This window comes from Heterodontus francisci, chromosome 26 (genome assembly GCF_036365525.1).
Source record: "Heterodontus francisci isolate sHetFra1 chromosome 26, sHetFra1.hap1, whole genome shotgun sequence".
Taxonomy (NCBI): domain Eukaryota; kingdom Metazoa; phylum Chordata; class Chondrichthyes; order Heterodontiformes; family Heterodontidae; genus Heterodontus; species Heterodontus francisci.
In genome coordinates, this window is record NC_090396.1 from 65,315,576 (window position 1) to 65,331,473 (window position 15,898).

The 15,898-nt window shown below is 44.8% G+C and overlaps 1 long non-coding RNA gene across 2 annotated transcripts in view; it reads right to left on the reverse strand.

Moving 5' to 3' along the window:
- LOC137384575 (uncharacterized) overlaps nucleotides 1-15,898 on the reverse strand; it is a 58,038-nt gene that overhangs the window by 39,816 nt on the left and 2,324 nt on the right. The gene's annotated exons all lie outside the window — the stretch shown is intronic.

The following is a 15,898-nucleotide window of genomic DNA, read 5'->3' on the forward strand; positions in this document are numbered from 1 at the left end:
AGAAGGGAGCAGAGGAGGTTTGAGCGATGCATAAATGCTAGCATGGACTAGTTGGGCTGAATGGCCTGTTTCTATGCTATAAATTCTATGTATTTCTATGGTATAGACAAACTATTTCCTCAGAACAAAGAGCCACAACCTTAAAATTACAGCGAGGACATTCAAGGGTGATGTCAGGAAGTACCTCTTCACACAAAGACTAGTGGAGATCTGGAACTCTCCCCACCCCCACCCCTCATAAAAAGCTGTAGAGGCTGGGGGTCAATTGAAAATGTCAAAACTGAGATTGATGAATTTTTGTTAGGCCTGGATATTTAGGGATAGGGAACCAACGCGAAGAAATGGAGTTAAAATACAGATCAGCCATGATTTAATTGAATGACAGAACAGACTGGAGGGGCTGAATGGCCTACTCCTGTTCTGCTGGGACAGGAGAAGATGGTAGATTGTTATTTGTGGATGGATAAATATTCTGGAGTTTTCCTCAATGACCTTTGGGGATCAGGGAATGTCCATGTGGAGTTTTCCTCCGCAGATTAGATGGATGTTAGAATCCGAGATGGGGTCTGTTGAAGAACGGGGCTCAATAGGACAAGTGGTCTTTCTCATTTCATGGTTCTTTCTCTTTTTCTTCCAGAGTTGTGGAGAATGCACCCACCATCTCTGGGAAATATTGCCAGTAATGGGTCACTAGGGGTGTTGGAAGAAAGATATCATACAACGTGCGATGAGAAACACCAGTATGAAAGGAGGACAGAGAACTGCTTTGGTGAATAACCAAACCATATGTGCAATCTCAATAGAATTTCTCTTTGAGCTTGATTCAAACAAATCACAGATTCAAACTGACTGAAGAGTTCTTCATAACAGAGGTTAACACCTATCTCTAGCACTCTTGATTTCACACTTCATTACACGTGCAAAGCAATTGCAAAAAGAGATACAAAATCCGTCATTTCATGATGGGTTCTAATTTGGAGACTGAAACTTACAAGAAGTTGCAATTGCCCTCTCAGTGACCTTGGGAGTTCACACGCAGCTACAAGTACCAGGATTGCTCTACTTAGACACTTCCTCACAGCAGTGAGTGGGCAGTGGGCTGAAAGGAACAGGTCAAGTTAGCAGCTAAGCCCATCACAATCATATTTCAGACCCCACTCTATCCATGAGCAATGCCACAGAAGATCAACTAAATCTATTATCTCCTAATGTGGGTGGGATAGTAAACAAATCCCTCTATGGCATTGCCCCTCTCTATAACCCTTAGAGATGTTTGCATTCCTCTAATTCCTGTGCATCCCTGATTTTAATCGTTCCACCATTGGCAGCTGTACCTTCAGGTGGCCCTAAGCTCTGTAATTCCCTCCCTAAATCTCTCCATCTCTCTCTCTCCCCTCCTTTGAGACGCTCCTTAAAATCTACCTCTTTGACCAAGTTGCTGGTCATCTGTCCATCTCCCTACATATTTTGGTGTTTAATTTTGCCTGACAACACTCCTGTGAAGCACCGTGGGACATTTTACAACGTTAAAGGCGCTATATAAGTGCAAGTTGTTTTTTTCTGTTATGGGCAAATCCATATTGATATCAGTCGGTGTAAAGTCTGTTCTGAAGGAGAATGTGGAGCTTACTTAGTTTCTGCTGAAGTGTTCATGGAACATTATAATAATTGCTGCGGTGCTGTTATATCATTGCTGATTTTGGTTGATGGTTTCCTCGGCCATTATTCAGACACATTGAAACCTTCACCTGCGTAGGCTTTATTCTGTGCTATGCTGGTGGTGCAGAGCGAGGCACAGAAAAATCGACCTGACTTTACAATTAGTTCTCAATGTCGGCACTGTAATGCTGCTAATAGGCACTCAATGCATGGGAGTGCACAAGTTTTATTAGTGTTTACGTCATTGAAGCACAAGGCATCCAGTGCTTGCTGTGCAGGAACGACTGTACTGTAAGTCTAATGTCAAATGCGACTCCAGTCCTCATTACCCCTCAGCACTTCAACATTCCCACTTCTGCAAATCTTTCTAGATTTCTTTCATGAAATATTCCTGCATTTTATAATAAAACAGACATAATTTAGACACGGGATAAACAGTGAGCGTAGCTCCTGAACCAACTTGGTGGTAGCTTCCTGCTGCATCTGATTCCAAAGTGGCCGCCTCCTGGTTTCTATGATTTCAAATAGCTCTAGGTGGCTGTGTTTGTGATAAACCCCCAATGTTAGGCTAGAAATCGAGCTGTGTGAAATTCCTCTGTCTGCTGTATAATGAAGGTGGTGCTCTCTCTCTCTCTCTCTCTCTCTCTCTCTCTCTCTCTCTCCCGGCTGAGGTAGATCAACAACTGTAATCTAACATTCAGGTCGTTAAACCAGATGATTGAGTCAGGAGTAGGGGAGTCTATCGCTGTGATGCCTCCTTTGTATTTGTGAATCGGGCATTGAGTGATTAGATGCTCCATGGTCTGTCCAGGGTAACTCTAACTGCACACTGAAGTACTTGTGAAGTGTTGTAATGTAGGAAACACGGCAGCCAATTTGTACACAGCAAGCTCCCACAAACAGCAACATGACAATGATCAGATAATCTGTTTTTAAGTGTCGGTTGAGGGATAAATACTTGCCGGGATACCGGAGAGAACTCCCCTGCTCTTCTTTGAGTTTGTGACTGTGGGTCTTTAATGAGGGCAGACACAGCCTTGGTTTAACATCTCATGCAAAGAACACTGCAGCACTGAAGTGTCAGCCTAGACTATGTGCTCAAGTCTCTGGAGTGGGACATGAACCCAGAACTTTCCTGAGTCAGAGGTAAGAATGCTACCCACTGAGCCACAGCAGCACATACATAAGATTTGATGGGATTTGGAAATTATATTATTCTGTCCTGACCAATAATAAGGCCATGTTTTGTTTCTGACAGCGATGATTTTGTGTGAGTTTCAATGTCCTTTGCTCAACAATTTGCCTCAGGGGCTCTTAACTGGAAATTGCAGGCAACTCTGAGTGATGAGGGACTGAACAGTGAATTCAAACGCAGCAATTAGAAAGCTGACAGAATAGATCTTGATGACAAACAATTTCAAACTTAATGGGGAGTCCGAGAGACAAATTGTGTCTGATCTGTAATTGTTTTGTTCGTGACAAAACTGATGCACCAAGCAATCAGCAACACACAGAACAAAGAACAAAATGGCTACAATTGGGATGATCTCTTCATGAGTCTGAATTACTGACTGACAAACTTTTCTCTTAACCCCTTTGAGCACTGGTTTGCAATCCTATGTTCAAAATACACACAGTTTCTGGGCACTAAATATTAGTTGACTCTTAGCCAGTTATAAGTACAGTGACTGCACTTCAAAGTAATTTGTGCAAAGTACTCTGAGAGACAGGAGAAAGGTGTTGGTTTGGTACATTGTCACCTTACTTAGTCTAGCTGATGGAGATACTTCAGTCTGGGTTAGTTAGAACATGGTATTTATTATATTAGAACAATATACATCTTCACACTAGTCTGTGTGACTCTACCAAAGCCACACTGCATCTAGCTTTGAGTCTCTTTCACATGTGATCTCTTACATCATCATGGTAGCAGATATCCTTTACACACTCTCAAGAATAACCCTTTTAGGCCCTTATACTACATCTCTCCCCAAATGTCTTTATCCAAATATATATTTACATACATTCACTTTTTATTTACATACTACTCCACCTCCCCCAAGTCTCTGACTTCATAGATTCATTCTGTCAGGAGGCTTTACAATTCTCCCTGATCTCATTGTTGTCAGATATGGAAGATTGGTAGTCTTTCTCTGAACTCTTGTCTCTCGACTTGGACAGTCTTCATTGAGGTTTGTAGTGTCCTGAGTCTTCTGAATTTCCGCTTCACTAGCTGATTCATCTAAATATACGACCGATTGACTTCTTTGATGTAAAGGAACAAGATTCCTTCTATTTCTCTGTATAATACCTTCTGAAGTTCTTAGTAAATAAGATCGCTGTTCATTCTCCTCTCTCTGGAGAATTACTTCTTCTCTGTTTTGGTCTCGTACCCATACTTTTTGCCCTTCTGACAACGTTGGACGGTTCCTGGTAAGGAATTTCCAGATATAATTATGGGTTTGTTTCTTCTGGTAGACTTTTCTCTGTCTTGAACTCTCTTACAATCCTGGATTTGTATCCCTGGCAGTAATTTCTTAGGTAAAATTGGAAGCTGTGTCCTAAGTTTTCTTCCCATCAACATCTCGGATGGTGCTAATCTGCATAATGACGGAGTAGCTCTGCAGTTCAGAGGCACTGATTGGAATTCCTGATTCTTTTTAACAGTGTTTTAATAATTCTGACTGCTCGCTCAGCTTTTCCATTGGATTGCGGATACCTAGGAGAACTTGTCATATGCATAAATCCACTGATTTCTGCAAAGTTTTTGAAGTACTCATTTGCAAATTGTGGTCCATTGTCGGACACTATCTGATCAGGTATACCATGTGTTGCAAAGATTTCTTGTTACACTCGAATGACTGCTTCAGTTGTTGTGTACATACCCGCAATCCATCTTGAAAAGTAATCTACTACAATTAGATAAGATTTTCCTTCAAAGATGTATAGATCCATCACCAAATGTTCCCAAGGTCTGGTTGAAAATTGGGTTGAGATAAGAGGTTCTCCCCGATCCTGTTTGTGAATTGCACACGTGACAATTGGAAATTATGTCTTCAATATCCTTTGATATTCCTGGCCACCACACGGACATCTCAGCCCGTGCTGTACATTTAGTTATGCCCATATGACCCTGGTGTATTTTCTCCAAGATCTCTACCTGGAGTGAGTCTGGAATCACCAGACTTTCATCATATACCAGCAAATCATCCACTATGTAAAGTGTCTTCTGTATTCAAAGAAGATTTTCATCCTCGTACCACTAGGACTCTGTTGCGCCAACCTTGCTTGCAATATTGGCGGACATCGATGCACTCTTCATCTTGCATCTGCACCTGACGAACTTGTTGGACCGAAATAAGAAGTAGAAATTCACTAATGGCTCTCATCTTTCGTGGATCTGCCATTATGCTGCCGCTGCTGACAATGTGTCCTAAAAAAATGAATGAATGTTTTTGAAAACTCATACTTCTCATTGAGAGTTAGGCCTTCATCCTACTGACGTTTCAAAGCTGCTCTAACCCTTAGGTTATGTTCACCTATGGACTCTCCATGAACTGTCGTCCACATGGCATATTGCATCTTCAAGGCCCTGTAGAATATTTGACATAGTTCTCTGGAATATCTCCGGTGCTGATGTGATACCGAATGGTAGATGGTTCAAACAAAATCTTCCAAAGGGAGTAATGAAGGTCGTCAATAACCTTGATTCAAATCAGGTTTCGTGAACACTGAACTTTTGAATAACTTTGCCAAGCTTTCATCCCCTGAGGACATCAGATGCACTTCTCATTGCTACAGCCTTATTAAGTTGAGTTAAGTCTACACAAATGCAAAGATCACTGTTAGGTTTAGGAACTGGAACCATTCTGGAACACCGTTCTGTAGGTTCAGTAACAGGAGAAATGACTGCTACCCTGGTCATGTCTTCTAATTGATGTTGGACTTGCTTCATTAGTGGATGTGAAACCTTCCTCGGTGTAAAAAGACCTAATGGTTTACCATCTTTCAGCAATGTAATTCAGTCTTCAGTCTGCCTAGACTGGTAAACAATTTTGGGAATTCCTCTTCGAAGTGACTCCTGGATTCTGGTTCTTAACTTCTATTTTCTTAAGAAGATGAAACTCAATACAAGCTCTTCGACTTAAAAGAGAGAACTCCTGGATCTTTAGGACATACGAAGTTTCTGATATTTGCTTTCCCTTGTCCTGGAGTGTTGTCAGCAGTTTCCCCTTTACTTCGAGTTTAACCCCTCCTGGGCCATGTAATTGGATTTCTGTTGGTTGCAGAAAATGTGTTGATAACCACGGCTGTTTGTCTGATAAGACCGTTACACTCACTCTGCTGTTGAATTTTAAAATTAGTGATATGCCCGTTGACATATATATCTGCAGACCAAAATGCCTGACTAGGATCATTGATCTCTCCAAGAAAGTGTATTGGTTGCTCTTCTGAAGAAGGTTGTTTAACGTTATTAAAAACTCTATTCTTGAATGATTTTTCTTTTGCACCTGTGGGTTTAGATATTTTTGTCTGACACGTTTTAACGAAATGCCCTATTTTCTTGCAGTAGAAGCATTCGGCTTTGTTTGCACTCATGTCTGTGTTTACTTTTGGTGCCACATTGCTGGCCGGGTTTAATGGCATCTTAAGCTCCCCACCCCACCCGACCCCCTACCCCCCACCCACGCCGCAGTGTTCCTTTCATCTTGGTGCCTCTTTTACAGTCCTCTGGTTAAGAAACTGTATGGTTGCTAGAGGTTTCCTGAACCAAGATATTTCTTCACCTCTCAGGATTGATCTGTTCTTCTTCTGGACCTTTGCTTGTCTCACCAGCTGAATTGCTTTGTCCAGGGTGAGGTCCTCTTTAAACTGCAATAGATCTGATAAGGACTCATCAGCAATACCTACTACAATGCAGTCTCTTATCATTTCTGCTTTAAGGTCTCCGAATTCACATCCCTCCGCAAGGGGAAAGAATCAACTGTTCGCCAGGTTTCTGAACCCTTCTGTTGAACCTTGCTCTTTCTAAAATCTTATTGCTCCGCAAAATAAAATAAGAATCATTTTTTGGGGGGTGGGGGGGGGGGGGTGGGGGTGGGCAGGGTTCTGAACACTGGGGGTCTTCAAGGAGCACTTCTTTCAGCTGTACCTAAGCCAGGAGCTATGTGTGCGTCGGCAGTGATTCACGAGGGAGATGCTCAGGGAACTCTGCCACCTCTTTGAACCAGACCTGGAGCCTCAGAACAGGGAAAGGACGATATTACCAGTAGCTGCGAAGGTGACCGTGGCCCTGAATTTCCTCACATTCGGATCCTTCTAGACTACAAGAAGCAACATATTTATTGCTCATTGTTCATTGCTGTATCGGAGAGGTGACAGAGGCTTTTTATGTCAGGAGAGGGGAGTTCATTGTGTTCTCTCTGAACAAAGAGAAGCATTCAGAGTGAGCATGTAACTTTGCCAGGAGAGCAGGATTCCGCATGGTGCCGTTGACTCCACACACATGACTCTGCGGGCACTGCAGCTCAGTGGTGAGATGTACTAAAACGGCAATGTGCAGTTGGTGTGTGGTACCACTCAAAATTGCAGTCCCGGAGGTCATCTCGGGTGCTGATGCCTCAAGGACAGTTTGTAATTTTCAAAGGGCCGGTGTGAGGTGAGCCTGTGGAATTCGCTACCTCAGAAAGCAGTTGATGCCAAAACATTGAATGTTTTCAAGGAGGAGTTAGATATAGCTCTTGGGTCTAAAGGGATCAAAGGGTATGGGGCGCAAGCTGGAACAGGTTACTGAGTTGGATGATCAGCCATGATCATAATGAATGGTGGAGCAGGCTCGAAGGGCTGAATGGCCTACTCCTGCTCCTATTTTCTATGTTTCTATGTACTGGGAGCAGGTTAGAATATCTGCTTAGGTCTCTGGAGTGGGACTATGAATCTACAATCTATTGTTTGAGAGGCGATGCTACCCACTGAGATAGATCAGCACAAGGTTTGTATATGTTCTTCTTCAATGAAGAGTCTAGAGCTAGAGCTATGGTCGGGGCCCGTGGAGTAGCACACGCCCAAGTTTGAAGAAAGTCAGAATGATGATGAGGTAAATTAGAAACTGCTGGATTGGTGATGCCAAGCTGGAGTTCTGAAAGCCCATTGGCTTGCAAGAGGAAGGGAAAGTGGAGAGTACGAAGGAGTTGCATACACTGGCATCCCGCTATAACACGGTCTGCTATAGCGCTGCACCTGGAATAATGCGGCTCTGTCTTGGACCCCAAAGTTCTCATTCAGCAAATGCAACCACAAGCCTTTGCCCAGTATCAACACTGACCCACTTTATAAAAGGCAAATTAAAAACAGCTCTTTAATTATTTGGTTGATTTTACACAGCAGCTGCTTTATTCATTTATTTTGGAGCACAAGGACTGAAAACTGTGGGAATATGCACATGATATTGGCCCTGGACCTGGCGGGATCATGACTGAGTGCTAAATGCCAGCTATGAAATAATGCGGTCTCGAGATATGGACCCTGTGGATGGTTTTATAACAGGGTCCCAGTGTAGTTCCGAGGCACTGAGAAAGAATTAGTTAAATTATGGGACATTTTTTTTTATTTGTTTCATGGGATGTGGGTGTCGCTGGCCAGGCCAGCATTTATTGCCCATCCCTAATTGCCCTTGAGAAGGTGGTGGTGAGCTGCCTTCTTGAACCGCTGCAGTCCATGTGGGGTAGGTACATCCACAGTGCTGTTAGGGACAGATGGTCACAAATTTAGTTTTGTGGAGAGACTGTCTCCTTACAGCAGAAAGGGTTAAGAAGAGAATTGATAGTGGGGCTCAAAATTATGAGGGGTTTTGATGGAATAGATAGGGAGAAACTGTTTCTACTGGCAGGAGGGACAGTAACCAGAGGACACAGATTTAAGATAATTGGAAAATAAGTCAGGAGGGGAAGATGAGGGACATTTTTTTACGCAGTGAGTTGTGATGATCTGGAATGTGCTGCCGAAAAGTGCGGGTGGAGGAAGATTTAACAGCGAATGGGATTCATCTTTGAAGAAAAGGAAACATTTACAGGGCTGTGGGGTAAGTGCGGGGTGCGGAGAGGTGGGTGCAGTGGGACTAACCGGTAGCTCTTTCCGACAGCTAGCATGGGCACGGTGGGCCAAATGGCCTCCTGTGCTGTATAATTCTCTGATTCTACTTTGACTCCAACATAATTAGAGCCCACGGAGGAGGGAAGATGTGTGTGCAGCTGAAGAATAAGAGAGGAAAGTTTGCAGGAGCGATGACAATAAATAGAACAGAAAATTAAAATAGAGAAATGCAGACATGACTGCAATTCACATTGAGATCAAAGAGGCATTGTAATTTGTCGTTTCAACGTTTAATGTCCCCTCTTAATATATCCAGGATGTGACTAGGACCCATCTGCTTATGTCCTGTCACATGAGGGGTAAAGACAGATCTTTCACTTAAGAATGAGATCATTCTGAAAATTGATGGAAGTGACAAACTAAGTTCTTTTTAAATTGGAGCAAAAGGAGATATTATATTAGCTATTCATCTGAGAGATTACCCTGAGACAACCTGTTTCTGTATCTGTGCAGTTTCCATTAGTAATGGAATTATACTGAAATGACATCACATAGATGTGAAGCTGACCCACAAGGACTAAGGGAGGCTTAATCTAAATAAGGGCTTGCATTTATATAGCGCCTTTCACAACCTCAGGATATCCCAAAGTGCTTTACAGGCAATGAGGTACCTCTGAAGTGTAACCACTGTTAGAATTCAGGAAATGTGGCAGTCAATTTGTGCACAGCAAGCTCCCACAAACTGCAACTTATTTTACTGATGCTGTTGAGGAATACCTATTGGACATCCCTACTCTTCTTTGAAGAATGCTACTGGTCCTTTTATAAATACCTAAGAGGGCAGACAGGGCCAAACTCTAATGTCTCGGCCAAAAGACAGCACCTCCAACAGTTCAGCACTTCCTCAGTACTGGTACTGGAGTGTTTAGCTCAGGTTTCTGGAGGGGGATTCCACCCCCACAACCTTCTGTCCCTGAAGTAAGGGTGTTACCCACTAAATCACAGGACATTGTAGGGGCTCAGTAAGTGGAGCTTTATTCTGCTGGTGGTTGTGCAGTACCTGACCTGGAAGTGGGTGGCAAAATTGGTGGGAACCAACTTCCACTTGCCAGAATTACGATTGCTCGGCAAAATCACCATGACATCCTCCACAATAAATAGAAAAACCTTGACTACATAGGTAGACACTGTCCCCAATAACAGGCTGATTATGTCCCTACCAACAGACTGTATCTGTCTCCAGTAACAGGCTGTATCTGTCCCCAGTAACAGGTTGTTTCTGTCCCCAGTAACAGGCTGTTTCTGTCCCCAGTAACAGGTTGTTTCTGTCCCTAGTAACAGGTTGTTTCTGTCCCCAGTAACAGGCTGTATCTGTCCCCAGTAACAGGTTGTTACTGTCCCTATCAACAGGCTTTATCGGTCCCCAGTAACAGGCTGTTTCTGTCCCCAGTAACAGGTTGTTTCTGTCCCTAGTAACAGGTTGTTTCTGTCCCCAGTAACAGGCTGTATCTGTCCCCAGTAACAGGTTGTTACTGTCCCTATCAACAGGCTTTATCTGTCCCCAGTAACAGGTTGTTTCTGTCCCTAGTAACAGGCTGTATCTGTCCCCAGTAACAGGTTGTTACTGTCCCTATCAACAGGCTTTATCTGTCCCCAGTAACAGGTTGTTACTGTCCCTATCAACAGGCTTTATCTGTCCCCAGTAACAGGTTGTTTCTGTCCCTAGTAACAGGTTGTTTCTGTCCCCAGTAACAGGCTGTATCTGTCCCCAGTAACAGGTTGTTTCTGTCCATATTAACAGGTTGTTTCTGTCCCCAGTAACAGGCTGTATCTGTCCCCAGTAACAGGTTGTTTCTGTCCCTATTAACAGGTTGTTTCTGTCCCCAGTAACAGGCTGTATCTGTCCCGAGTAACAGGTAGTTTCTGTCCCCAGTAACAGGCTGTATCTGTCCCCAGTAACAGGTTGTTACTGTCCCTATCAACAGGCTTTATCTGTCCCCAGTAACAGGCTGTTTCTGTCCCCAGTAACAGGTTGTTTCTGTCCCTAGTAACAGGTTGTTTCTGTCCCCAGTAACAGGCTGTATCTGTCCCCAGTAACAGGTTGTTTCTGTCCCTATTAACAGGTTGTTTCTGTCCCCAGTAACAGGCTGTATCTGTCCCCAGTAACAGGTTGTTTCTGTCCCTATTAACAGGTTGTTTCTGTCCCCAGTAACAGGTTGTTTCTGTCCCTATTAACAGGTTGTTTCTGTCCCCAGTAACAGGTTGTTTCTGTCCCCAGTAACAGGTTGTTTCTGTCCCCAGTAACAGGCTGTATCTGTCCCCAGTAACAGGTTGTTTCTGTCCCTAGTAACAGGTTGTTTCTGTCCCCAGTAACAGGCTGTATCTGTCCCCAGTAACAGGTTGTTTCTGTCCCTATTAACAGGTTGTTTCTGTCCCCAGTAACAGGCTGTATCTGTCCCCAGTAACAGGTTGTTTCTGTCCCTATTAACAGGTTGTATCTGTCCCCAGTAACAGGTTGTTTCTGTCCCTATTAACAGGTTGTTTCTGTCCCCAGTAACAGGCTGTATCTGTCCCCAGTAACAGGTTGTTTCTGTCCCTATTAACAGGTTGTTTCTGTCCCCAGTAACAGGCTGTATCTGTCCCCAGTAACAGGTTGTTTCTGTCCCTATTAACAGGTTGTATCTGTCCCCAGTAACAGGCTGTATCTGTCCCCAGTAACAGGTTGTTTCTGTCCCTATTAACAGGTTGTTTCTGTCCCCAGTAACAGGCTGTATCTGTCCCCAGTAACAGGTTGTTTCTGTCCCTATTAACAGGTTGTTTCTGTCCCCAGTAACAGGCTGTATCTGTCCCCAGTAACAGGTTGTTTCTGTCCCTATTAACAGGTTGTTTCTGTCCCCAGTAACAGGTTGTTTCTGTCCCCAGTAACAGGCTGTTTCTGTCCCCAGTAACAGGCTGTAATCTGTCCCCAGTAACAGGCTGTATCTGTCCCCAGTAACAGGCTGTAATCTGTCCCCAGTAACAGGTTGTTTCTGTCTCCAGTAACAGGTTGTTTCTGTCCCCAGTAACAGGTTGTTTCTGTCCCCAGTAACAGGCTGTATCTGTCCCCAGTAACAGGCTGTAATCTGTCCCCAGTAACAGGCTGTAATCTGTCCCCAGTAACAGGTTGTTTCTGTCTCCAGTAACAGGTTGTTTCTGTCTCCAGTAACAGGCTGTTTCTGTCCCCAGTAACAGGTTGTTTCTGTCTCCAGTAACAGGTTGTTTCTGTCCCCAGTAACAGGTTGTTTCTGTCCCCAGTAACAGGCTGTAATCTGTCCCCAGTAACAGGCTGTATCTGTCCCCAGTAACAGGCTGTAATCTGTCCCCAGTAACAGGTTGTTTCTGTCTCCAGTAACAGGTTGTTTCTGTCTCCAGTAACAGGCTGTTTCTGTCCCCAGTAACAGGTTGTTTCTGTCTCCAGTAACAGGTTGTTTCTGTCCCCAGTAACAGGTTGTTTCTGTCCCCAGTAACAGGCTGTATCTGTCCCCAGTAACAGGCTGTAATCTGTCCCTATTAACAGGTTGTTTCTGTCTCCAGTAACAGGCTGTAATCTGTCCCCAGTAACAGGCTGTAATCTGTCCCCAGTAACAGGCTGTAATCTGTCCCCAGTAACAGGCTGTAATCTGTCCCCAGTAACAGGCTGTAATCTGTCCCTATTAACAGGTTGTTTCTGTCTCCAGTAACAGGCTGTTTCTGTCCCCAGTAACAGGCTGTTTCTGTCCCCAGTAACAGGCTGTAATCTGTCCCCAGTAACAGGCTGTATCTGTCCCCAGTAACAGGCTGTATCTGTCCCCAGTAACAGGCTGTAATCTGTCCCCAGTAACAGGCTGTTTCTGTCCCCAGTAACAGGCTGTTTCTGTCCCCAGTAACAGGCTGTAATCTGTCCCCAGTAACAGGCTGTATCTGTCCCCAGTAACAGGCTGTATCTGTCCCCAGTAACAGGCTGTAATCTGTCCCCAGTAACAGGCTGTATCTGTCCCCAGTAACAGGTTGTTTCTGTCCCCAGTAACAGGTTGTTTCTGTCCCCAGTAACAGGCTGTAATCTGTCCCCAGTAACAGGCTGTAATCTGTCCCCAGTAACAGGCTGTAATCTGTCCCCAGTAACAGGCTGTAATCTGTCCCCAGTAACAGGCTGTATCTGTCCCCAGTAACAGGCTGTAATCTGTCCCCAGTAACAGGTTGTTTCTGTCTCCAGTAACAGGTTGTTTCTGTCCCCAGTAACAGGCTGTAATCTGTCCCCAGTAACAGGCTGTAATCTGTCCCCAGTAACAGGTTGTTTCTGTCTCCAGTAACAGGTTGTTTCTGTCCCCAGTAACAGGCTGTAATCTGTCCCCAGTAACAGGTTGTTTCTGTCTCCAGTAACAGGTTGTTTCTGTCCCCAGTAACAGGCTGTAATCTGTCCCCAGTAACAGGCTGTAATCTGTCCCCAGTAACAGGTTGTTTCTGTCCCCAGTAACAGGTTGTTTCTGTCCCCAGTAACAGGCTGTAATCTGTCCCCAGTAACAGGCTGTAATCTGTCCCCAGTAACAGGTTGTTTCTGTCTCCAGTAACAGGTTGTTTCTGTCTCCAGTAACAGGTTGTTTCTGTCCCCAGTAACAGGCTGTTTCTGTCCCCAGTAACAGGCTGTAATCTGTCCCCAGTAACAGGCTGTAATCTGTCCCCAGTAACAGGCTGTATCTGTCCCCAGTAACAGGTTGTTTCTGTCCCCAGTAACAGGTTGTTTCTGTCCCCAGTAACAGGCTGTAATCTGTCCCCAGTAACAGGCTGTAATCTGTCCCCAGTAACAGGCTGTATCTGTCCCCAGTAACAGGCTGTAATCTGTCCCCAGTAACAGGTTGTTTCTGTCTCCAGTAACAGGTTGTTTCTGTCCCCAGTAACAGGCTGTTTCTGTCCCCAGTAACAGGCTGTAATCTGTCCCCAGTAACAGGCTGTAATCTGTCCCCAGTAACAGGTTGTTTCTGTCCCCAGTAACAGGTTGTTTCTGTCCCCAGTAACAGGCTGTAATCTGTCCCCAGTAACAGGCTGTAATCTGTCCCCAGTAACAGGCTGTATCTGTCCCCAGTAACAGGCTGTAATCTGTCCCCAGTAACAGGTTGTTTCTGTCTCCAGTAACAGGCTGTTTCTGTCCCCAGTAACAGGCTGTAATCTGTCCCCAGTAACAGGCTGTAATCTGTCCCCAGTAACAGGCTGTATCTGTCCCCAGTAACAGGCTGTAATCTGTCCCCAGTAACAGGTTGTTTCTGTCTCCAGTAACAGGTTGTTTCTGTCTCCAGTAACAGGTTGTTTCTGTCCCCAGTAACAGGCTGTTTCTGTCCCCAGTAACAGGTTGTTTCTGTCTCCAGTAACAGGTTGTTTCTGTCTCCAGTAACAGGCTGTTTCTGTCCCCAGTAACAGGTTGTTTCTGTCTCCAGTAACAGGTTGTTTCTGTCCCCAGTAACAGGCTGTTTCTGTCCCCAGTAACAGGCTGTAATCTGTCCCCAGTAACAGGCTGTAATCTGTCCCCAGTAACAGGCTGTATCTGTCCCCAGTAACAGGTTGTTTCTGTCCCCAGTAACAGGCTGTAATCTGTCCCCAGTAACAGGCTGTATCTGTCCCCAGTAACAGGCTGTATCTGTCCCCAGTAACAGGTTGTTTCTGTCCCCAGTAACAGGCTGTAATCTGTCCCCAGTAACAGGTTGTTTCTGTCCCCAGTAACAGGTTGTTTCTGTCCCCAGTAACAGGCTGTAATCTGTCCCCAGTAACAGGTTGTTTCTGTCCCCAGTAACAGGCTGTTTCTGTCCCCAGTAACAGGCTGTAATCTGTCCCCAGTAACAGGTTGTTTCTGTCCCCAGTAACAGGTTGTTTCTGTCCCCAGTAACAGGCTGTAATCTGTCCCCAGTAACAGGTTGTTTCTGTCCCCAGTAACAGGCTGTTTCTGTCTCCAGTAACAGGTTGTTTCTGTCCCCAGTAACAGGCTGTTTCTGTCCCCAGTAACACGTTGTTTCTGTCCCCAGTAACAGGCTGTAATCTGTCCCCAGTAACAGGTTGTTTCTGTCCCCAGTAACAGGCTGTATCTGTCCCCAGTAACAGGTTGTTTCTGTCCCCAGTAACAGGCTGTATCTGTCCCCAGTAACAGGTTGTTTCTGTCCCCAGTAACAGGTTGTTTCTGTCCCCAGTAACAGGCTGTAATCTGTCCCCAGTAACAGGCTGTAATCTGTCCCCAGTAACAGGCTGTATCTGTCCCCAGTAACAGGTTGTTTCTGTCCCCAGTAACAGGTTGTTTCTGTCCCCAGTAACAGGTTGTTTCTGTCCCCAGTAACAGGCTGTAATCTGTCCCCAGTAACAGGTTGTTTCTGTCCCAGTAACAGGCTGTAATCTGTCCCCAGTAACAGGTTGTTTCTGTCCCAGTAACAGGCTGTTTCTGTCTCCAGTAACAGGTTGTTTCTGTCCCCAGTAACAGGCTGTTTCTGTCCCCAGTAACAGGTTGTTTCTGTGTGCAATGTTTCTGTTTTTTTGTCCTCGGGATTGGGTGACGAAGTCAGGTCCACATTTCTTGCCCTGAGTGTTAGCTGTGACTCGGTAGATAGTGCTGTTATCACCGAGTCAGTAACTCATAGTTTCAAGTCCTACTCCAAGAGACCTAAGTACATAATCCAAGCTGACACTCCAGTGCCGTACTGAGGGAGTGCTGCACTGTTGTAGATTTTGCCTTCTGGGGATAAGACGTTAAACTGATGCCCTGTCTGCCCTCTCACGTCGATGTAAAAGATCCCAAGGAACTATTTCATTTGCTGGAGCTTTCTGTGTCCAAATTGGCTGCCGTGTTTCCTCATTATAGCAGTGACTACACTTCAAAAAGTACGTCGTTGGTTATAAAGTGCTTTGGGACGTCCCGTGGAGGTGAAAGGAGCTATATAAATGCAAGTTGCCACTTGTGGGGAAATCCAGAACTAGGGACGATTAATACAAGATTGTCACTAATCAATCCAATAAAGATTCTGAGAAACTTCGTTATCCAGAGTGTGGATAGAGTGTGGAACTTGCCACTACAGGGAGACGAATAGCATAGACGCATTTCAGGGGAAGCTCGATGAGGGAGAAAGGAATAGAAGGATAGGGAGAAATGAAGTAG